The 23,818-nt window shown below is 35.7% G+C and overlaps 1 protein-coding gene and 1 pseudogene across 13 annotated transcripts in view; both read left to right on the top strand.

Moving 5' to 3' along the window:
• Positions 1-1,789: 1,789 nt before the first annotated feature.
• On the top strand, positions 1,790-3,517 carry LOC120604942 (40S ribosomal protein S4-like; annotated as a pseudogene).
• A 17,617-nt stretch (positions 3,518-21,134) lies between these two features.
• GAS2 (growth arrest specific 2) overlaps positions 21,135-23,818 on the top strand; it is a 121,349-nt gene continuing 118,665 nt past the window's right edge. For 7 of the 13 annotated variants that reach the window (XM_039865875.1, XM_039865767.1, XM_039865827.1 and 4 more), the window contains exon 1: positions 21,856-22,140. The gene's annotated coding sequence lies outside the window, so the exon portion shown is untranslated. The other 6 variants (XM_039865792.1, XM_039865846.1, XM_039865820.1 and 3 more) reach the window with 5 other exon arrangements.

Here is a 23,818-nt window from a genome sequence, read left to right on the forward strand (position 1 = left end):
TTATCTTTGTACAGCATTTTTTTTCATGACAGTAATTTGTTCAGAAATGACTAGGTGAATCAGTTCTAATTAATTAGGCCTAGATAATCCCAAGAATACTTTTCTTACTCTTCAAAGTCTATAGAGCATGAGCACTGACCAATATGAAGAGATAAGTCATTAATAGACTGTGTGGTTGTATATAAGCTAAATATTAGGTATGCTTATGAAATAGTTTCTTCCTCTTGATGTTGTTTTATATTTATATGAAGCCCAAAGCTGTCACAGCCATCTCCTTCCCAGAGGCAATAGAATCTCAGAATCACAAAGAACGCACTAGATTAAGATAACTCTCAAACTAATGCTGTTTCTTTAAGAATCTAACCTTATATATTCCCAATTGTTTTGTGGTGGTGTTGTTGTCGTTGTTGTTGTTGTTGTTGGCCAGTTTCAGTTTCATTTTCTGTTGCTTTCAGCTAAATGCACCCAACTAATACAAGCTCTTTAGAACCCTGTGTGGTACATGTAAACTCAGTAAACCTTGGCTATTGTTGTTAATGTTTCAAAAGCATCTAAAGTACACATTTTCTCATGTCTTCTCCAAATTCCACTCCTCCCAAATATAAAGGAGCAACTACTAACATAGTGATAGGCAGTGGTGGAAAAAACTTTGTAGAAGAAAGATTCAGCTTGCTGTCCTATGTTACTCTTGGTCGTGAGAATTTTCTAATAAAATCAATGGACTACTAAGACTTGAAACGCTGAGTTGATTCCAAGCTCTAGGTTAAGCCTTAATGGTTGGTTATTTTAAGATATGTAGTAAACTAGAAATTATAAGAAACTACAACTGAGAGACCAATAAAAACTCAGTGTCTGATGTTCCTTTACTCTGGACAATGCAAACTGTATTTCTGAGAAAGCGGAGTATAGATCTCAGTGAGATTTATTTCAGTTAAATCAAAATTATTTCATTTCACTTGTTTTCCTTACAAAAGGGGAAAATCATCAGATTAATTATAATGGATAGAGGACTTTCAGCATGTATAGGGGAATCTGACAAGTTTCCAGAAACAAATGGTCTTGTCTTGCATCCTATATTATTACAACTAGTCCCAGATGAGACTAGAATGCCATGCATACCAAATCTCAAAACTATTAAATTTATTTACCAGATAGGAAAAACATACAATATTTACCTTTCCCGCATTTAGAATTGTTTTCAGAAAGTTAAATGACTGTAAGCAAATATTTCTCTGGGTCCAGAGCTTCCCAATCATTGTGAAATAGAAAAGGTTACAATTTTATGTCTGAGATATTGATCTTTGGCCTTGGGGCATATGAGTGAGGCCCTAGAGGCAGGACTCATTACAAGGGTAAAAAGAGGTCTGACAATCTACCCTTCAGTCTTTCTTTGGACATACTCTACTGCCTGTACATCTATTCAGTGTCTAGAGTGAGTACACATTGCAATTTATCATAGACGAGGGGTCCAAGTAGCTAATGGAAGAGTTCCAGATGTCCAAGACAGTCGGGAAATAGCCCTAGTGAGTTCAGAGGAAGGTGTTGGAGGAGGGATTCAAGTATGAGATCTCTCTGTGTGCACTGGTCTAAATGATGGCTCCAGATTCCTGTTTTCACAAATTTGAGATACTCTTTGCACTTGCCGTGGATGTGACTTTAAGTGGCTTCAAAGCTAGCAGCAGAAAGACTGTTCTAACAATGCATATATATTCTGAAAATTGAAACTTCACGAAAACTTTGAAATACTTAATATGAAAAATTTTCTTTGGATACAAAATTGATTTGCATCATCACAGTAATGTTTAACATATTGCATTTATAAAGAAAGAAACGAAGAGCTTTTCTTTACATATAATACTATTTCTTATAAATTTTGAGTGGCTATAAAGATGGTATTACCTATTTCATCAACAACATTTGCAGTCAATGGTGACTCTCAAGAATATGATGAGAATGTTAAAGTCTTGATCAGGAATTGTGATTGACCATTTCTAACATAGAAAACAATATTTAGATAATTTGTGGCTCTTACCTGCCTAGCATAGCCATGGCTCATGGTCCCAAGAAGCATCTGAAGCATGTAGCATCTCCAAAGCATTAGACACTGGATAAACTGACCCTTTTGTTTCTGGTCCATCCACTGGTCTCCACAGCTGAGAGAATGGCTCCCTCTTATCATTTTCCTAAGGAGCAGACTGAAATATATCCCAACAGGAGATGAAGTGAAGATCTGAATGCAGAGTTTTATTAAGATTGATGGCAAGGTCTTTACTGATGTAACCTACCCTCCTGGTTTTATGGATGTCTCCAGCATTGACTGGAGAGAATTTTTGTCTGATCTATGACATCAAGAGTTGCTTTGCTGTTCATTGTATTACACTTGAGAAGGCCAAGTAAAAGTTGTGGAAAGTGAGAAAGATCTTTGTGGGAACAAAAGGAATCCCTTATCTTCGTGGTTTTCAACCTTTTTGGCACCAGGGACTGCTGCTCCTGTGAGAATCTAATGCCTGATTATCTGAGGTGGAGCTGAGGCAGTGATGCTAGTGCTGGGGAGCAGCTGCAAATACAAATGAAGCTTCGCCCCTTTGCCCACCACTCACTTCCTGCTCTGTGGCCTGGTTCCTAACAGGACATGGACCACCAATACCAGCCCACGATTCGGATGTTGGGGACCTTATCCAGTGACACAGGATGCTCACACCATCTGCTGCCCTGATCCCTTCATCAAGGTGAACAACACTATTCAGAGGTGCTAACCTGAGAAGAATCGGTGTGATCACCAAAAAAGAAACACCTTGGTTTTTGTTTGGTTGGTTGGTTTTGTTTATTTGTTTTTGTTTTTTTATGTAGTTCATGTGAAAGATGCCAATGGGAACAGCTTTGCTATCTGGCTCCCCAATATTTTTGTTATTGGCAAAGGCAACAATCCATGGATTTCTCTTCCCCGTGGAATAGGTATCTGCCTCACCATTACTGAAGAAAGAGACAGACTGGCTGCCCAACAAAGTAGTGGGTGAAATGATCTCTAGGTGACGCAATTGGAAGAGCCTTTGTACTTAATTAAAGATAATATAGCATGAAAAAAAATTCATGGAAGCAAGGCTAATTTTTCTCTTTAAAAAATTTCAGAGTTTTAAATGTTGTTGAGAAGTTTCATTTAAATTTAATATATAGAGTGATCTCTACTCATTATCATACGAAGATAGTGTAAAAAAAATTTTTCCCCTAAGTCTTTTACATATGCTTTTCAAATCCTCTTTGGTTGACTGCTATGTGCCATAATGTGAAAAAGGTTGGAAAGCACTATTCTAAGGTAGGCATCCTCACACAATTAATTGAGGAAAGTAGGCAAAAGATGGGGCAGTGTGATTCAAATCAGCTTACCTTAAGTTTCTGTAAGTAGGACAGAGAGAAAGTTAGTTGGCTAGTTATTCTCCATTTGTCCTTCCCATATCACTCCATTTATTTTCTTCCTTCTTTTCCCTGCTCTGTGCAGAGAGGACTGACCTGATCCTGTTGACTGCATCAGCCTTTTCCTTTGCCCTCTGGCTTGCTGCTGAATTGACCAATGAGAGGCATTGGCAAGTAATCAGAAGGAGAGGAAAGATGTAGAGTTTTTCTTTCTCTGCTCTCTGCTAAGGCCTCTGTATTCTGATTTCTTCCTCTAAAAGTTCTAAGAGACCTCCCTGAGCTTCTGATAGGACCTATTACTCCCTGCAGCCCTAGAGAATTCCTGCTGTTGCTAATCCCTGGATGCCCTGACATATCTTGTAGATTCCCCTAACTCTGGCCATACTTCTATAAATATAGCTCTGTTAAATTATATTATAAATCCCTGCTGACTGTGACTGTTTCCTGCCAAGATCTTGACTGAAACAGTTGTCTCAGTTTTCAGCCATTCTTACAATTAATATAAATCTATGAGTTATAATATTATCAGTGTGTGTTTAGGGAATAGTTACTAGTTTAGTGCAATGATTACCAAAATCTGTCATTGTCATACACTCCTGCCAATCTATGACAAAGTCGTCATTGTTACTGATACATAAAAAATATATGACAGAACAATGTAAGGTGTTTTCATAAATGTAATTAGTTTAAATAAAGGGAAAAAGCATTTCTTTATAAAGTAATGGTGATATCAAATGGTCATTTTGTATATTCATAACTGGGAAAAATTTAAAGGTTTGCAATTATTATTTTAGATGCCTACTTTAGAATATAAGTGTATAGAAATATATATGTATATACCTGTACATAGATAATAAGTCTGTAAAACTCATAATTCTGAAAGTCTCCTGTTTAGTGTAGGAAATGATAGAAGTGTTTGCAGATGGACCCAGATTGTGAAGACTTTGGAACATGCACTAAGGAATATATCTGTGTTTAATTGGCACTTAGATGCTATTTCTAGTTTTAGGACACGAGAATGACATGATCATATCTGTTATAATGCAATGTAGAAAATTGGTGGTAGCCAGATGAAACAAATGGCTAGAGATAGAAGTCCACTAAAAATATATATATTGCAATAGTTCAGGTGCACAAAATAAGTTAATGGCAGAGGAAATATTAAAGAGGGATGAGAGAAAATGGTACTCAAATTTAAAAATTCCTTCTGAAATAGAATCTATAGATCTTAATGGAGAGGAGAATCAAAGTAACTGCAAATCCTCACTTAAGTGATTAGATAAAGTCTCTTTACCTTTGGAATGGAATGGGAGATTGGTTTTGATTTCGACTGGTGCCAGTAACCAGGAAAGAGAACAGAAACTCATAGCAAAACATGGCTCAGCAGAAATTCTTATAAACTTTGTTTTAATTCCAGACTACTGTTATTCCTCACTCTTTAGCACCCCATGGATTAGAATATTAGATAATAAGCAAATAATTATGGACTACCATGGTAATCCAGAAGATATCTTGATTGCATGAGAAGTGAGTTATTAAAAACATGATTGAATTATACAAAAGAAATTTATACAGGAATTTCTCCTCTTCCTTAAATAATATCCAATTCAGTTCCCAAAATCTGAGCATTTAATTTGTTATCTCTTAGGTTGCTAATATTCAGAAACAACTTAAATATTTGAATTGATTCCACTGGAAAAAGTTCCTCTTTTATCATTCTTATATTTTCCACTACTAGAACACTTGTTTGGTAAAAAAAAAAAAAAAAAAAAAATCTAAGAAACGATGAAATTCATACTGACATAACTGAATATATAATATGTCAATACACAGATTATATGTATATATTTATGTTTATATAGAAGTTAATGAGATGCTATTTCTAAAAAAAATACTTGAACTAAATTTATATTTAAGAATTCATTTTTCTTTTATAATTAGTATTTTTTTTCCTAAGGTCCAAACCAGAAAGAACAAATATGAATCAGGATTTCTCTTTTCTTTTGAATTAGAAGTTTGATTTCATGGAGGAGAGCTCTGTAATAATGTCTGGATGCCTTTATTTTTATCCCAGTTATCAGTATATTGCTATATAAGTACCTGCCAACAAGGGCTTTTTTTCTGGTTTAATAACTTTTTAAGTGTCTGTTGTTCCCATTTTCAAGTCTCCAAACTTTTATGTGAATTCTTGCAGCACATTTTTTTCATTATTTCCCGACCTTTTTTTTTTTCTGGATGGCTGAAGTTTCCAGACATATAACCAGAAATGTCCTAAGAGAATTAATATATATATACATAAAGCTAAGGAAATGGGAAGCAAAGAAAAATATGCATGTAGAATATATGTATATAGGCATATAAACTCATTTTAAGTTTTCCTTAAAAAGGTAATAAATACATCTAATTTTCCTTATTAATATTCTCTCACTGAGTAGCAAATAAAGTGGAAAAGTTATCAAGAAACTTTCCTGTTTTTAATAACTTCCAGACTTAATCTTAGTTCTCAGATTGGGCTAGTCTGTTAACATCATTAATGTCAAGGAGTGTTATTCCCAAAGATTCCTAGCATTTCAAAATAAACTGGCTGAAATAAACCAAATAAGTGATTAAAACAAAATTCACAATATCACAGAGACATTTTATTGGAATGTAAAAATTCTTTCTGGTAATGTTTTATTAGTTTGTTACCATATTTTAAGAATAAAGGAAAGCTTTAAAGGGAATATTCCATCAGATTTGAGGAAAACCCTCCATTTAAGGGGAGAGAAGTATTTGAAGCAAAAATGCCATAAGCTAATATTTCTTTTCTCTGTATTCTTTTGAGTGTATTAATACATTTTATAATTTTTTAATAATTTGCATATCCTTACTTAAACAAATCCAATGGGTAAAAGCCAGAAACAGGCTCCTTTTTTTCAAGATGATTCATTTATTTTTCTTTTAGAAGTATGGTGTGTCTTCACCTTTTTACTAATTTATATAATTTTGGTATTCATCTCTTTTATTAAGGCAGTGCATAGAGAAAGAGATGTATACACTGAGCAACACTTCTGTTACCAGAATGTTGGTAGTACTTGGATCCATCTGAAGACATTTCAGTATTCCATGGCCAATTCAGCATGTTAGAAAATGCCAAGAGTTCCGGACAAGATAAAATTACTGAGAAAATTGTGGTGTAGGAGGAAAGTACTGATAAAAAGAAAGGCAAGATTAAAAAATATATATGTAGCAGATTAAATTTGACTATAAATGAAAAATATTGTGAAAATTTTCAGAGAAATATTTTCCTAAGTAATAATGTTATCGAAATATTACAAAGTTAGGATTGCAGTCAACGATATAATTTTAAGCAAATAAGAATGTCAAATTTCATAATGAACATTTTTGTTGGTAAAAATTATAATTTTGAAGTGTAAAATTTTTAACTTTTTCTAGTTCAAATAAAGTTTTATGTTATTGGTGTTTGTGGTTGTAAAAGACAATATTCATTTGATTTTCATTATGTAGTGAGAAAAAAACAATTTAGTGTTGTTACCTTCTGCCCAACCATTAGAATATCAGTTAATAATTACAATTCTGTATAATAAGAAATGATTAAAGTGAAAACCATAGTCATCTCTAGCTCTCCAATGTGATGATTTTAATTTGTTTACAGGTTATAAAAAGAAAAAAGATAGCTTGATTTAATTTTAACAGGATGACCGAATATCTCTATTGCTAATACTAACTATAAAAGTTTTCCTTATTCTTTACTTTTTAGAGCCTAAAATACACAAGATATAGCTCTCAAGTTCTAGGAAGCCAAGTATTTTCAACTTTAAACCTATGTGTTCTTGAATTTTGTAGTCTCATCATATATATGGTTGAGGAACACAAACTATGAATATTAATCTGATGCCCAGATGGTAGGAAATTAGAAGAACTTCCAACACAGCATTAAAAGAAATGGGCTGGTTGAAACTGCCAGAAGAAAAATCTATTTTGAGAAAGGCAGCTTATTTTGGAAACAGAAAGTCGTAAGACATTTAACTATGTTAAATTGTTTGTGTGTGACATCTCTTTTAGAAGGTAATTCAGAAATCAAACTTACTTCATACACTCTCCATAGTAAGTGGCTTAGTTAGGTAGTATTTGCACAGTGCCAAGTTTGCTTTCTAATTCTAAAATTTCCTTCCTTCCTTCCTTCCTTCCTTCCTTCCTTCCTTCCTTCCTTCCTTCCTTCCTTCCTTCCTTCCTTCCTTCCTTCCTTCCTTCCTTCCTCCTCCTCCTTCCTTCCTTCCTTTTCCTTCCTTCCTTCCTTCCTTCCTTCCTTCCTTCCTTCCTTCCTTCCTTCCTTCCTTTTTCCTTCCTTTCTTCTTTCTGTCTTTCTGTTTTTGTTTTCTTTTTGTTAACTCATTTGTTTCTATATATGGTCAGAAAAGACTTGTCAGCTTTGAAAGAATACAAAGCACTCAGAAAAAGGGAGCTGATATTACTTGTGTAGTATAGGAGCTAAAAAGTAGTTAAAAATCTATGTAGGCTTTATTTTATATTTCCTTTAAAAAACACACTTTACCTCTAAATTGACTAAACTAGTCTTATTTCTATCCCAGAACACCCTTTTCTTTTTCAACTGCTTTGTGCCTAATGTGTCTTTTACCTGGAATCATTGTCTTCCTTTTTGCTTCACGTGAAACTAGTCTTTCTATGCTACAAAATGCAAATCAAATCCTACCTCTTTTACAAACCTTTCCTGATAACTCCAGCAGAAAGTAATTTGTTTTTCTTCACAATTCCTATAACACTTGTGGTTGGATTTTTAATTTGTCACTTACTATTTAGTACCGTTTGCTGCAAGTTAGATTATTTTTATGATCCAAATGTTTAATGACATGAGCCTACTCAATCAATCACCAAGCTAGGCATATTGCTACCTCAAGGATTCAATACACCAGATTCATGGTATAGGCTCTCTTCTCCACAAAAAGGGTAAGAACACACAGGTCAATTTCAAGTGGCTATGTGCATCTTAGCTCCAACCTAACTTTTCTTAATGGGATGATTCTGTTTTAATGGTATTTTTAATGTCCATAATACTGTGTACAGTATTTTACAGAATGTAGGAATGCAATATGATGGAATAGAAAGAATACGTCCTTTCTTAGCTGGTGAGATTCCTTTTCATTAGACTTTGAATTCTTAAAAGGGAGGGGCTAAGTCTTTGTTCCTTTGTTTTCTAGCATAATCACTGATACATGATTGGTGTTTAGTGTTTGTTGAGCTCAACAAAATTTTCGAATTAATCTGAGCTGGGATTAATACCAGTGTTCCTTTTAAGTTTACCTCAGGCAAATTATTTGACGTTTCTGAGTCTGTTCCTTCATTAAAAAAGAGAAAATAATATGTGTCGTGAAGTTGTTATAAGGACTCACTGAAATCGTGTTTGCAAGGCACTTAGCACAGCTACTAGTACATCATCTATGTACAATTGACAGTGGAGGGTTTTTTTCTCTTTATCATTAAAGTATATGGTGTGTGTGTGTGTGTGTGTGTGTGCAGAGAGAGAGAGAGAGAGAGAGAGAGAGAGAGAGAGGTGGGGAGAGAGAAAGAGAGAATTGGTAGAGGAATAAAAAGGACATTCTAGCTCTGAGGACCAGAAAGATGAAAATATGAAGTGAGCAAGATACATTTGGAAAATAGTTTATTCATTTTTTTAACTAATACTTTTTGAACCCATCTATGTGCCATATTATGTTCTAGGGATATAATAATGAATAGAGTTTGTATCAGCAAGACCCAGTCTAAGAGAAAACTCCAAATAGTCCATAGTCATAGGATTGGGATACTTGGTGTGGCTGTTTTAAAAATGGCCTCTGCAATATTTGACACTCCTCCCATTGAAAACATGAATTTGTGACCTATTTGTCCAATAATGTATAGCAGAAGGGATGCTGTGAAACTACTGAGGCTAGATCCTTAAAGGATATGCAGGTCCCACCCAATTCTCATGGATGGCTTGATCAAAGAACATTCTTCTGGCAACATTTCTTCTAGGAATCTGGCCACCATGCTGTGAGAAGGCCAATTCACATGGAGAAGCCTTCGGTAATCCAAGACCAGGCATCCAAGACCAGGCACCAGATAAATGTGTGAAAGAGCCTGCAGATTATTACAACCTCTCTTTGAGTTCTCCCACCCGAGACCAGGCCTTGTAGGACAGAGATAAGCCATTTCTCCAATGCTCTGTCTGATATTTCCTATAGAGTTCATTAGCAAAATTACATGGCAGTTGTTTTACATCACTGAATGTGGGTTGGTTTATTACACTGAAGTACTAACTGGAGCATTAAATGATACCTGGGTGAAGGTGCTTAATGCAAAACCAGGCTAAAGACTATGAGGTAATTATCATTTAATTGTTGAATAATATTTTTAAACTCCTCTAGATGAAATTATTTAAATAATTTTCTTTCAAAGAAAGCATAAAATAACTTATAAGAACTTGTAGGTATGAGTGATGAGAAATAGTTAATAAATAATATGAAAGTTAACTATTTTTTCTGATAAAAGAGACATTCCTTCCCAATATTGTTTGTCCCTGAATCTATTATGAAACTGAAATATAAACCATAAAGAGTTTACATAACAGAGTTATGTAACTACTCTTCGTTGTTAGAAAATAAAAATTTTCATTAGAGGATAAAATATATAGCTGTGTGATGCTTACATCTGAATTAACTGTATCTGTTAGAGAAATAATTGAATTGAATTTTGAGTAATATCATTAACAGCACAAACTAACATGATACTCAAGGCCATCTAAAATCCCCACTACTACTTCTATCACCTGAACTCCCACATTCTCCGGACTACCTCTCATTCCCTGAGGGTTGTACACTTTCATACCTCCAGCCTGGGCTTATCTCCCCACCAAGCCACTTACCCTCATTCCTAGAGACGCACTGATCTTGTGCCTCTTTGCCCTTCTATAGATCGTGGTTTGTATCTATAGTCAGTATCTATTTCACTCTACATCAGGCTAATTCTTTGTATCTGTTTCCTTCACCAATGGAAAATCCTTTGAGGAAAATACTGTCTAATTCATCTTTGTATTCCCACAGTATCCATCTTTTAAAAAGTACTTAATAAAGATTTTCTAAATGTCAAAAAAAAAAGGAAACATTCCTACGTAAGTTTGTGACGTGACAAGAAGCATTCCAAAAAACATTATCAGAGTCTCTATCTACTCTACAATTCCCATATTGAAAAACAAGAACAAAAACAAAAATTACTGTACTTTGTTGAAATCATAAACTCCAAATTGTGGAAAAATTGTGGAAATTGCTAATTTGTTTTGGAAAAAATAGTGTGTCTATTCATGAAGACATCTGTATAATTCTCATACATAATTTGGTTCCACTTATAAACTCTGCCTTAATGAAAAAAAGTAATGTGTGCTCTGGCAGGCCTCATAAATGCCTCCTCGGCTTGCTCAACAAAGAAATCAAACCAAAACCATAAGATGTAAATCATACACTTTCTTGGTATAGAGCCTAGCTTTATTTCCTCACCTTCTATGTATCTAGCACAAATATTTAAGGCTAAATATTAAAATTTAATTAGCAAAATTAGTGCAATAGTTAAGGCTGAGTATATGAGATTTTGTAAATTATTTAATAATTCTGAGGAAGAGAGTTAAGTAAACATATGTCTATACTATATTTTTATACTTCCTGTACCTTTTGGATCATACTTTCTTCCTGTTATTTTGTAGAAATATTCTTATTTACTAAACAATAAAAATATCTTTATGTGGTATCATATTGTTGGATAAAACTATAGACCAAATTTATTCACAAACAAGGAAAGAAAAATATTTTGAAACAAATTGGAAATTTTTTATTTTAATCACATCTGTAATTTCTACAAACTATAAAACAATGTTGATGTTTCTTCTGATTCTTCTCTTAGATTTTTGGGTCTTAAACTTGGCTGTGTTTTCTGAGACTTGAAACTTTTCATAGTCTCTTTATGAGTTGCAGCAGCATGTGTCATTAATGAAGAGAGTTGGGTAACATCCTCGTTGTTCTTAGTTCAGCACATGACAGAAACCAGCACCAATTAAAGAGCTCTGCCTAAGGCATAAAATGTTTAAAATAGATGTCTGTTGAAGCAAAGAGGAATGATGCAATAAAAAGAAAAAATAAAACAAAATTGTGTAAAGGAGACATTGAATGAATGCAAAGGGAATATTCATATGTTGGAGGAAAAAAAATTACTATGTATAATCCAGGTAAACTATAAAGAATTACTGGAATAGAAAGAAAAACTTGTGCTTTTGATAAATCCACAACCCAGTGGTACAGCAATATTAATAAATTAAAATCATCCCCATACTTTATTCATAAGTTATAATAAGATGTATGAGCTAGAGAAAATTGCTGATGGTGGAAATAGTTAAAGGCAGTTCAAGTTACAGTGGATATCACACAGTGTATTGCTTATTACTCTCCCACTGGTGGTGTCTGCCATGATTGTGTGTGTGTGTGTGTGTGTGTGTATGTGTGTGTGTGTGTGTGTGCGTTAGAGCACTGACATGCTTTTATACTGTATGCTAGACATTTTCATTATTACTCTATTTAAGTTTTATTATTTTTACTCATATCTTTTCTTTAGTTTTTACTTTTACAAAGTATTTTTAGAAATTCATGAGCACATGGAAGTATGATCATGATATTTCTATAGAGAGGAAATAATGAGAAGGATGGAACATTCAAGAGAGAAAGACAATGAAGCAGGAAGAATCTGGCAATCATATAAGAGGAGAGAAATTCTGTAAGTGTGAATAAGGTGAAGGAAGGGAAATAGGCTAAAAACTGAGTTCTCCATCTTTTTCTTCCTATTTCATAAAATTTAAATATTTTTTTTTCATGGCAGGATGCATCAAAACATACTGACACTTGGACAGATGAAAATCAGACCTCTGTTATAGTTCCAAACAGGAGAAGGCTACCAAGGAGAACCACACAAAAGGTTGCACTTTGGATGGAGCTACTGGATGGCAAGCTGGGTGGGTTTAATTAATTTTCTGGAGCTCATTGCAGACTCCAGGGTATTGGGGCTCTCCCTAGTTGTCTGACACCTGGCCCCAGGGAGATTAGGGCTAATATCTGTGCATGCTGGCTCAGAGTGTGAGAGGCCAGTAGGGAACAAGGTTAGGGTGCGGACGTAGTTGGCTGCTTAAGAAGGGGAACTGTCCTGACAATACCCAGGGCTTCAAAACTGGGTCAAGATAGCATAAAAACAAACGAACAAACAATTAAACCCTACTATATTATACTATCCTGGATCAGAAAGAAAAAAAATATTATATATATTTAATATCTACATACATTATATATGTGTGTGTGTATACATATATATATATGTAGAAAAAGACTATGGAATTCTAAATACAAAGAAGACAAAGAAGAACAGAGAAAATAGTAGAGAAGAACTAAAACACAGGTTATCTCCTGAACAGGAGATTCTTTGCAAGGTTATTTTCTTTTCTTAAGCTTCATCATCACTCCTTCTCTCCAGGGCTTTTGTTGGCAAATTGGGCTGCCCAATTATGTGAGCATCAAATCTTGGCCCATAAGCCACATTACTACTAATACATTTTATTAGGATTTAAATTCATGTAGTAATGAACTGTATCTCCCCAAGAGTTATATAACAACTAGCAGCTAAACAATTAGAAATAATAATTAGTATTTCTACTTTTATTCAGCAAATCCCCAGTATTTTAGGTGAGAGACTTTAAACAATCTGGATGTGTTTGTGAGAAGAGGAATGGAGACAACTGAATTCTTAGATAAACACATAAGATTTGCTTTTAAAAGACCCAATAATCTTTGATTCATCCTTTTACTGTCTCCAATGACCATACATAGCTTCCCTTGAATATCAAATAATCATCTCAAACTTAATTTATCCCAACGAAAAACTGAAATGCATTCCCTTCAAAGCAAGATATGGCGAAACAAAACAACTTCTTTCCAAAGTCTTTCCCATTTCAGTAAATGGAAGCATAGTTTTTTAAACGCTTTACAGAAAAAAAAATCTTGGGTTTCTTCTTGTCTGTCTCTTGCACTGCATGTCTATTTATCAGTAATAAAATTTAAATCATTTAAAATAAAAATCAGAGTGATGTATATCACAGATGATGTAGTATTCTAGACTAGGATTTGATGCTCACATTATTCATCTGCCTCATTATTAAATGAATATACTAAGGAGAAATAGTGTGAAAAAAGAATGTGAAGAAAAGAGAATAACCTTATTAAAGATATGCAGAATCTACTTACTTACCATAACGCCATTGTAATCACACTCATCCACCTCTCACTGGATTATTATAATAGCCACCAAATTGTTTTCCTTGAACCCACCCATGTCCTTCTTCAGTCAGTCTGTTCTCCACCTAGGAGTCAGAGTGACAGCTTTAAATTGTAAATCTGATCATGTCACCCCTCTGCTCAAATTCTGAGAGAAAAGCAAAGTCCTTACAAAGGCTTACTAGGCCTTCTGGGATTTGAATCTTTTCTTCCCAAACCCCAATCTCTCTGACATTATCTCCTACTCCCCCTTTACTTACCTCTGCCATAGGAGCTTCCTTTATTTCCTGGAACATCTGATTTGTGGCATTCCCTCAGTGACTTTGCATTAATGATTCCTGTGTCTGAAACGGTCTTTAGGAGTCTGTGTAGTGCACTTTCTTTGGATCTCTTCTCAGGTGTTGCTTTATTGGCAAGTCCTTCCACATATACCATATAACATCTACCATCTCTCAGCACTTTCTATCATGCTTACACTCATTTTATCTTTCTGTAGAGTATACTTACTATTACCTGATATAATATACATTAATTTTTAATGACTTATTTGTTTAAATTCTGTCTCACTTCAGTTAAATGTAAGTTCTACGAAGTTAGGGATTTTCTCTCTCTTGGGAAGAACAAAGCATGCCTCATTTTAATAATTTATTACCAGCAGAATAGATGATACTTTTAGAAAACAACATAGCAGAATAAATGCTGTTTAAAGGGAGAGGTGTGTCTAGGGAAAAGATTCTGATTGATTTTCTATTCAAATATACGTAGAGGTATAAGAACAGGAAGTTAGTGGCTACATTTGTTGTGTAAGATTAGTTGATTTATTGTGTATTCACAGGTTAAGCAGTTTTGGAAGTGCTATCTGGTACTCAGGGCACATGTCCTAACTTCAGTCAGTGTGCTTTATTTCAAATGTAATGCATACAAACCCTTCCTATTTTTGTTTTTTCTTCTTGTTTTCAAGCCATGCATGTTTATTTTCATGCTAGCATATTAGTTTGTGTAGAAATCAGGAAATTTAGATTGCTGAGAGTAATAAGGATCATGAGTGCTTAAATCAGTACCAGTGTTCCTTGTCAGCTATTTCTCCTGTGATGGCCAATTTTATCTGTCAATTTGACTGGGCCTAGATATTTGGTCAAACATTATTCTGGGCGTTTCTGTGAGAATGCTCTTGCTTGAAAATAACATTTAAATTGGTAGATTGGATAAAGCAGATTGATCTCTCTGATGTGGGTGGGTCTCATCCAATCAACTGAAGGCCTTAATAGGAAATTCCTCCTTCCTGAATTCCTTTCAAGTGAAACATCACCTTTTTCCTGACTTCATTCTCATACTGGAACACAGGCTTTTTCTGGGTTTTGAGTCTTCTAGCCTTCGGACTAGAAATATACCATTGGCTTTTCTGGGTCCCAACTTGCCAACTCGCCCTATTGATCTTGGATCTTGTCAATCTCCATAAATGTGAGAGTCAATTCCTTATAATAAATCTCTTCCGGTTTCTAAGTTATTCAGCCTGTTTAGGCTATGGGAGCTAATTAAAAAGATGCCTTTTCTGACTCCCTTCTATTCTCTCCTGTAGCTAAAGCTAAAAGAAAAGAGATTATTTTTATGTAGGGTTTGAAACTTCTTGACTTTTCCTGGTCAGAAGTTTTCTCTCAATGTCTCCTTTACGTGAGTTTTTTCTCATACTGTATTTTACCCAGTTCTAGGTAACGTGGAACCCTCAGCACCAGAGGCAATTTATTTGGCCTTGAGTTAGATTACTGTGACAGTAACAGATTCCCTTTTTTCCAAAAATGATTCATTTATTTTTCTCTTAAGAGTTTTTTATTATCACATGTAAAATATTTGAACATAAATTCATTTTACTTTTATCTCAGAGATAAAAATTACTGATGTATAGACTTTTCCTCCTCCTTAAAAAGAAAGAAAAAAGAAAGCAAAGAGGAAGGAAGGAAGGAAGGAAGGAAGGAAGGAAGGAAGGAAGAAGGAAGGAAGGAAGGAAGGAAGGAAGGAAGGGAGGGAGGGAGGGAGGGAGAGGAGGGAGGGAGGAGGGAGGGAGGAAGGAAGGAAGGAAGGAAGGAAGAAAAAAGGGAGGGAGGAAGGGAGGAAGGGAAGGATGCAGGGAGGGAGGGGAATGAGCACAGACTTTCAAATCAGACAGAATCAGACATGAATCTAAATCCCACCTGTGTTATTTAATAGACCATTTTTTCTGTTAACCTGTGAGCTCCTGGAGAGCTGGGCCTGCAACTTCACCTTCATATAACAAGTGCACAGAGAAGGTTAGAGAATGAATGAATGAACCATGAAGACACCGGATGTCTAAAAGGACATAGAATGAGAAGCCATAAATTGAGAAGGAGAGAAAGATTCAGAGAAAGGATGAATAAAATTCCCTGATCTTCTGTATTTTTAATGATGGTAATGTCTTTTTCACAGGAGATTGTCGTAATAAGTCAGTAAGATGATTTAGGTGCTCAATTAATAAAATACCTAACATTGCTTTCACAGCAAACAAAATGTTTTACATTATATAATGCTTGAGACAGGCCTATGAGAGAGGGGCTATTTGTTAATCCTACTTTAAAGATACAGAAACTGATAGTTAGAAAGATTAACTATTATGCCCATGATTTTTAGCAAGTATGTGAAGAAGTTAGAATTTGACCTTGATTTTGTCAGTTTCCAAATCTGAACTCTTAATTATTATGCAAACTGTAGTGACTGCTATTATAATTTAATATGTCTATTTCTCAACAGCTTTGGTGGGGATAATGGCTGGTGAAATCTTTTAGCAGAAGGCTCTAGTGTCCAAGTGGCTACTGTGACTGCAGCATGATGGCAACTCTTCCTTCTGCCAAGAGAAGCTGCACTGACTCTGACCCATTCCTGTGCAGTTTTGTCACTTAGGGCTTGGTGTGCTCATGCTTCCTGATCAACTATTAGGTACTTGAAAAATCTTTCCATGAGACAATTTTAGGAATTATTTCTCAAAATGCTCTGTATAAATCAGCAGTTGGCAAAGATTTCATGTTTGCGAAATAGGTTATATAGCTTCGATTATGGAAATTTCAGCCATTTTTTCATTCTTCAAAAAAGTAATCCTAAATTTGTCATTATCAATGTTCTTAAAAATAAATGAATGATTGGAACAAGGACTACCTGCAAGAGAGACCCAAGAAATGTGACAGTAAAATCTCACTTACAAAGTAAATTTTTCTATCAACAAGGATGCACAATCAACAACGGGTACCCTCTTTACAAAGGAATTTACATTTAATTCCCCTTTGATGGGCATAGTCTTTCCTTCACATATCTGGCCCATCATCCAATGACACCTGCTTTTTCTCTTTCATATATTCAGTGGTTTTATGGTTCATTTATTCATTTTTTCAATAATTCAACAACCTTAGGTTTGGTACTGTGCTGAGGATTTGATATATAAAGATGGATAACCTACTCCTTGCTCTTTAGAAGCTCAGTTTTAGTAGGCGAGATAGATGTGTAAGAAAATAACTGTGACATTATATAAATGAGATATAAAAGAAATGAAAAAAGAGCCTCAGCGCAAAACACAGAGACATAGCAATTATTTCTTCCAGAGAGGTGAAGAGAACCACAGAGAAGATAACTATTATGCTGGTCCCAGAAGAATGAATCTGTTTTACTCAGAGGGAGAAAGGAAAAGGTAAAAGATCATTCTAGTCAGCATGAGCAAAGGCTTGGAGGTGTGAGGGTGTACAATGTCTGGGATATTGTGATATTACATCATGTCAGGTCTACTGCCGACAATATATATGCACATCTGTTTTCTACTTTACAACAAATCCGTGTGTTCATTGATATCCTACCTGAATTTTGATTGATTTTCTCCTTTATTTAGTTTCTAAGTCAGATTTTTTCAAACTGTAGATTTGAAATAAATTTTTTTCAGTTCCCCAACAGCATTTCTATTCAATTATCGGCACACAAAAGATTAGAATAAAGCCAGATAGAAAACTATGAGGGTGCATTAATTTAGGAAGGTAAGTACTATTTTCTGAAACATGTTTTGGTTGTGTGTATCTGAGTGTGTTTCTATGTCTGTTCCACAATGTATTTCTTATTGTGGGTCACAATAAAAAAAAAGTTTGAAAGCCACCGAAGTAGTAATATTTTCTATTGCTTTTTATTGTATTCATAGTATGTTGGTTATGATTAAACCTTGAGTCCAAATCAACCTTGGTTTTTAATGAAGTGACAAATGACACAGACTGACCTCATTTATAAGCCTGGCACACAGGCAAGCATCTGTTTTACTGAACTCTAGTAACATTTTACCAGATGAAATGATTCTGGCCTGGGAATTAAACCATCATTTATAATGTTATTTTAACATATTTTCTATTCTGAGTTCCAAACTACTAAATTAAAAACAATATATAAAAATATAACCAATTAGTAGTAATCTTTTCAAGAGACTGGATTCTTCTATAATATTCATTCAAAATTATTTATTGAGTGCCTACTATATGCCCAATGGTATTCTAGATGCTGGAGATAAACAGAAGTTCAAAAGACAGGTTATTGAAATAAAAATATTTTATATTTATATTGGACCAATTATAACGGAACAGATATTTACAAAAGATTTAGAAACAAACCACAAAAATATTTAATGAAAACCCAACTTCAACTTAGGTAAAGAAAATCACACAACAGTATATATGACATAGGATATTTAGAACTAGATGAGATAAATGACATATTTCATTAAATGCTTTTAATCTATCCCCAGTGTAAAAATTAGAAGACATATGCTCATATATAACACACATTCGCAAAAATATGAGTCTCACACAATAGAGAACAGATATCTATACTACTGTTATGTTGTACTACTAAAGTTTAAAGTTCTCCTTTGAGAGTAAAAATAGAATTTTTAAGTTTCATATCAAAAACTGAGAGTAAACCTTGAGCTTTCACATAAAATTTCTCTCATTTAATTTATTCTTTGTAGTTTTATATATTAATGGTGATGAAAAGTAATAACGTTTACTTTTTATCACTAACAATACTTGTAATTACTATACTAGGATATATAAAATCCTTTTTTGTGTGTCTTATGACATTGTAAAAATTATTTCAATATATATCAATTGAAGGCCTATATTATGGTCTAGGATGATGATAAGTAGAAAAAGATAAACATATTCTATATCACTGATAAAGTATTTCAATAAAAAGTAAATAAGTGTTTTTACTTATTACATTGTTTCATATTTTTCTCCAGCACCATTGCATGTTTTTATACTGCTTCCCTTATCATTATCCTCACTTGCTTCTAAGGCTATCACTTGCCACTTTTAACAATCCTTTTGAAGTTATTTAGGAATGTAAGAATGTCTTGGTCACCTTTAGAAATTTATTTTACTTTAACCTAGTATCTATTTCCATGTTATTTAACTTATTTCAAAGTTTCCTCTAATCTTTATCATCTATTGAAGGTTTGCCATGCTTTTCAGAATAAGTGTGCAAGTATATATTATTTCATGAGGAAGGAGAGAAGAGAGAAGGAGGGGAGGAAGGGAGAGAAGTAAGGGAGGCTACACCATAGATGAAGAAAAAAAGATTTTATCATTCATTTTAAACCTATATAAATATATATTTTTTGAGTGAAAAGTCACAGTTCATATTCAAGATAATGTTGAAGGTTCAGAATGCCCAAAACACATAGTAACCTAGAAACTTTCAACATTAAAGTCCTCTAAACTTTAATATTTAAGTGATAAAATGAAAAACTAAAGTATGTTTTCTTTAAATCTGATTTGGCCTTTCTTTTGTATGCTGTCAATGTTCAAGAATGTCTTTAGACATTTTTCACCCCAATAGGTGAGGCATTTGCTTCTATTACCTTCATATCAGGGGAAATAAGTTGAACCATGGTTTCCTAAGATAAACATGTTTAGATGGGGAGAGACCCAGATTAGAACATTCTTGGACAAAAAAATTATCTGACAAATGTATCAGTGACTGATAAGAATACATAAATAGAAATTTGATTTTGAAAAACACAAAAGTCAAGTGAGAATTATTACAAATTCTCAAAAAATTCTAAATTAAAACACTATTTTGATGTCTCTTCAGAAATCTTTTGTATGACTTCTCTTTTGTTTCAAAAAGAATATTCAGCACAACTCTCAGATGCTAAGGGAGAAAATGCATATTTCTCTCCGCATTTTTCTTAGCACTCTTGCTAAAAGGACAGAGGATCTGATATAATGCATAATTCAAAACTAAAAAGTCCTGAAAGGAAGGCCATTGGAGGGAGGAATTTGAATGATTACGCTTTCCCAGTGCCTCTGTAAGTCTCCTTATTTTCCCGAACTAGGTTTAGCTCTGTTCCTGAATCAATGAAAATATTTCTTTACACTTTGCTTTTTATAATATCAATTTAAAAAAATGTGACGAGAATATATGGAGAGGGTCTATGGCCATGCTACCCTGAACAAGCCCCATCCTGTCTGATCTCAAAAGCTAAGCAGGTTGGGGCCTGTTTAGTACTTGGATGGGAGATCACCTAGGAAGACCAAGTGCTATAGGCATAAAAAATAAAAAATAAAGGATTGTAAACTGACAAGTCTTTGCAATTTGTGAGGTCAACCGAGGGTTGCCTCATCTAAAAAAAAAAGAATATCTGGAAAGGAATAGGATATGAGATTTTCAAAGTCCAAGGTTCTGGATTTTTTGAACTTTTATTACATACCCTGAGGATACCTAAATTACCATTTATTAGTTAATGTTGTTTGATCATGAGAAATTATCAAGGACGTTTGACTTTTTACTTAAGTTGTCCAGGTTCAGAGACTCAAAATACTTTGTTGGGGCCCTGGGAATACTTAGATTTGGTTAAATTTTATTATTCAAAATCATTGTTTATTTAAACACAAGTAGTAATACAGGCCTTTTTTATACTGCTATTTCTCCTTAAAATGAGGATCGCCTTTTTTTTTTCCTTCTAGAAAGCCAAGGAGGATTATACATGGAGTTGATAACTGCAACGCCAAATTCAACTAAAATAAAAATTTGGAGGTCAGTGCTGCCAAGCTTTCAGTCTGTTTTCTCTCCTTTCATTATTTGTACTACTAGTACAAGCGAATAACTGGTGCAGTGTCTGGAGGGTTTAGAGCAAATAACTTCTAGATGCAAGAAATGATGCAAAATTCATTATTTAATTACATCTAAAATTATCCATGTCACTTTGCCATCGTGAATTTACAGGTATTTTCTATTTGGGGGGCAGGGAGGGAGGGAGGGTGGAGAGGTGGGAGTTTCCTACTTAACATTTAAAAAGTGGTATCCGAAAGAGGATCGGAATACCAGTGCCACTGCCATCAGTTACTTTGGATGGAGATGCACGTGAAACTGATGAACTTGAAAATAAAACAACCAAAAGGTATGATACTTTTCATCTACACTCCATAGAAAGTGGTAATCTGAGGAGATTAGGACGCTCAGCAAGAGGTCACATGTATATTAGAGGTGAAGCAGACACTTGAACAGCTGTCCACTTCGTGGCAAGACTTTTCATCTCAGAATACGTATACTAATAAATAACAGTTGGAGAAAATTGTCTGTGACATTCAACATAATGCTGAGCTGAGCCGAGCCTGAGAGGAGGGTAGAATTGTATTTCCTTTTGAAAAGCGAAAACAGCCATAAGTGCGGCCTCTTCTAAAATCTGATATTTAAAGAGAAGTGTAAGAAATCAAATTGTTCAATTTGGAACGAAGAGTGGCCTAAGTTACTGGAAAGCTCATGCTTCTGAGTCTGCAAAATCACTGGCCAGGAAAGCAAAACTTTTCCAACACCCCATTTTAATATTGTGCTAAAGCCATTGACTTTGTTAAAACCCTGGAGTTAAATATGATCCCCTCCCCACCCCCAGCCCTTTCCCTCTTAGGTTAGTGTTTGGGGGACAAGGAGGGGGCTGGAGCTTGGCCCCAACTTCGGAACGGCTGCCAAGGACTTGTAATACAATCTCTCCCCGTTTGAAGGGTAAATCAGTGTCAACTGCGTTTGCCGTCCACCAGAAAAAGTAAGCATTTTACTTCCGCTCGGTCTATGTGGACTGATGAAATGTAGGAAATCTGTTTCTGGCAGGGGGGAAAAATCGTTTTCCCAAACAGCACTAAGAGGAGCCATCAGAGAAGTATGAAGAGGGGCAGTGAAGCTGTAGCTGCTGCCTCTGCCTCGGGGCTGGTGGGGTGCGGAGAGTGGCTGCTGCAGGACCTGCGCCGGGAGGGGGCCGGGCCCGAAACGCTGCAGGAGCCGAGCCGGGAGCACCCGCGCCTCTGAGAGCCGCCAGCAGCCAGCTCCGGACGCGGGGGTGAGCAAGGCGGGCTGGCGCAGCTTTCCGCCAGCGCCGCCGCAGCGCGCGCTGTGCAGCGTGAGGTTGCGGGAGCCAGTGCTTGCGGCTGCACCGTGGCGCGGGGCGGGGGTGGGGGGTGGGGTCTTAAAAATAACCTCTGGGATCTGGCTGGGAAGGGTGAAGAGCGGTGGACAGCTGGACCGGTTCTGGCGCTGAGCGGGTGGTCACTGCAATGGGTGACTCTCTGATTCCCTGGAAGCAACCATGTGTTCCTCGTCCCTATTGTGGAACAGCCCAAGTGACCGTCGCGCGAAAAGCCCTCTGGGGCGCCTCAGCCAACCAGGGACAGAAGTGAGGATTTCTAATTAGCGCATCGATTATAAAGGCACATTTAACGCATTCGTGCACAAAGGGTGTCTGTAATGCATGCTCAGCGTTGTCTGTTATTGGAAAGAGGGGAGCGGAGCAGGGCTGGTCTTAATGGAATGATCCTGAATGTTTTACTTGAGGAGGCCAGGATGGGAGGAAAATGTGTGACACGTGTGATTTCGGGTGATACTGTTTTCCATTGATGAATTTGGCACAGGTTTTTTTGTTTTTGTTTTTGTTTTTGTTTTTGTTTTTGTTTTTTTACTTGAAGGAACAAATGATAGTCTGTGAATCAACACCCTTTGGGATGGTTTTGCATAGTATTGTTCTTTCGGTCCAAAGAGCAGAGTTTTGGAATCTGAAATTGTTTGGGGAGCAGAGGAGCCAGCTTTGTTTTAGAATTAATTATTCCGGCAAAAGTAGATTTTATCAGCCCAGTAAGGTAAATTGCCATTGACCTAGTCCAGCCAAATGAAGTTTCTTCTGTCTTGAATGGAGAGGGAGCAAAAGCAGGTTGTTTTCAACACTCCTCCAATACAGTTGGGAGTTGGGGTGGGGTTATTCACTACTTTCCTCCAGTTAACCTTTTTGGAAATCAAAACCTTTGCCCTCTCCACATGTATATTCCTCTTCTTACTTTCATCTTCATCCTCCTGTAGTCAAGATCTGCAAAACTTTTCCTTCCCTCTTGTAAACTCCGCCCTCTCCCCAAGAACCCTCTCCAACAAAGCCAGATCAATTGTGTATGAGAGATCTTAAGCAAGGAAATAAGATATGCATGTGCACAGGAACACCCATTTGGCCTCCTAGTGTTAAAATAAAGGCTCAGACAGATCGGATGTGCCAGCTAGGCAGAGGAAGTCCTCCTTTCCTTCTCACCTATCCCCTGAGATTCACAGAGGCAAGGCTGAGAAAAAGCCCTTGTGCTCATTGCTTCTTTCCACCAACCTCTTAGTAGTGTGGACACTGATTAACTACAGCTGGGATCTGTGTGCCTAGCCTGTCTTTGAAATCAATCAATGAGTTCCTTCTCGAGGAATGCTCCCCCCTAACTGTGGAGGAGGAGGTGGTGGCTGTGGTGGTCCTCTCCAACATGGGCGTCCTGGTTCTGACTGCCTAAAAAAAGGTAAGGTACAGATGCCTGAGGCACTGGACAGGAAGCTTTTGCAGTTCACATTACAGCCTTCACACATGGCTGCGTGGGCTCTGAAACAGAAAGGTAGCTTGGATTTTAGCCTGTTTGCTACTAAACTTTGAACTTCTTTCTTTACTTTATGGCTAAACACCATACCTTTGAGATGTGGACTATGCTTTATTGGGAAATAAA

Source organism: Pteropus medius, unplaced genomic scaffold, assembly GCF_902729225.1.
Source record: "Pteropus medius unplaced genomic scaffold, Ma_sr-lr_union100, whole genome shotgun sequence".
In the NCBI taxonomy this organism is placed as follows: domain Eukaryota; kingdom Metazoa; phylum Chordata; class Mammalia; order Chiroptera; family Pteropodidae; genus Pteropus; species Pteropus medius.